The sequence below is a fragment of the Fonticula alba genome, assembly GCF_000388065.1.
Source record: "Fonticula alba strain ATCC 38817 unplaced genomic scaffold supercont2.3, whole genome shotgun sequence".
Taxonomy (NCBI): domain Eukaryota; order Rotosphaerida; family Fonticulaceae; genus Fonticula; species Fonticula alba.
The window spans coordinates 2763852-2764463 of NW_009242973.1; positions in this window are offsets into that span (position 1 = coordinate 2763852).

Genomic DNA, 612 nt, shown 5'->3' on the forward strand with positions numbered 1-612 from the left:
GGGTGGGGCGGCCCGCTTGAACCGGGGCAACGCGACGATCGACCCCAGCCCGCGAAACACCCGGGGTGGCCCGGGGGCAAGAGGACACTAGCGGGCTGGTGGCGGGGACCGGCGGCTTGCATACATGCTCCCGTGCATTTGCAAGAGCTTAAGGCCAAGGGCGCACTCATGCAGCTTGGGTGGCCCAGTGAAACAGTCGGGCAGGGGGAGAGGCCTGCAGCCCCGGAGGGGCAGCGAATGACCCGAAGCCGGGAGGGGGAGGCGAGGCGGGCATACCCCGCTCCCGACAGCAGCGCGAGCCTGACCCGGGCCCGACACGCCCCCCCCCCCCCCCCCCCATCTCCACACTCATGTGCATGCTCCGCTTTAGTGGGAAGGAAAAACCATTGACTCTGGGGGGATTCGAGGGCCTCGCCGCGCATCTTGGCACCCGGCAAGAGGGGCATTAATTCCAGCCGACTTGGCGACAACAAGCAGCGCCCTGCCCTCCGCCCCCCCTCCGCCCGCCACTTCCTTGTTGAGCCGGAGAACGGCACACCCAGGTACGAAGGAGGCGGGGCTTCGGCGCGGATGCCCACAAGTTAGCTCTGCCGGACGGACGGACGCACGCAC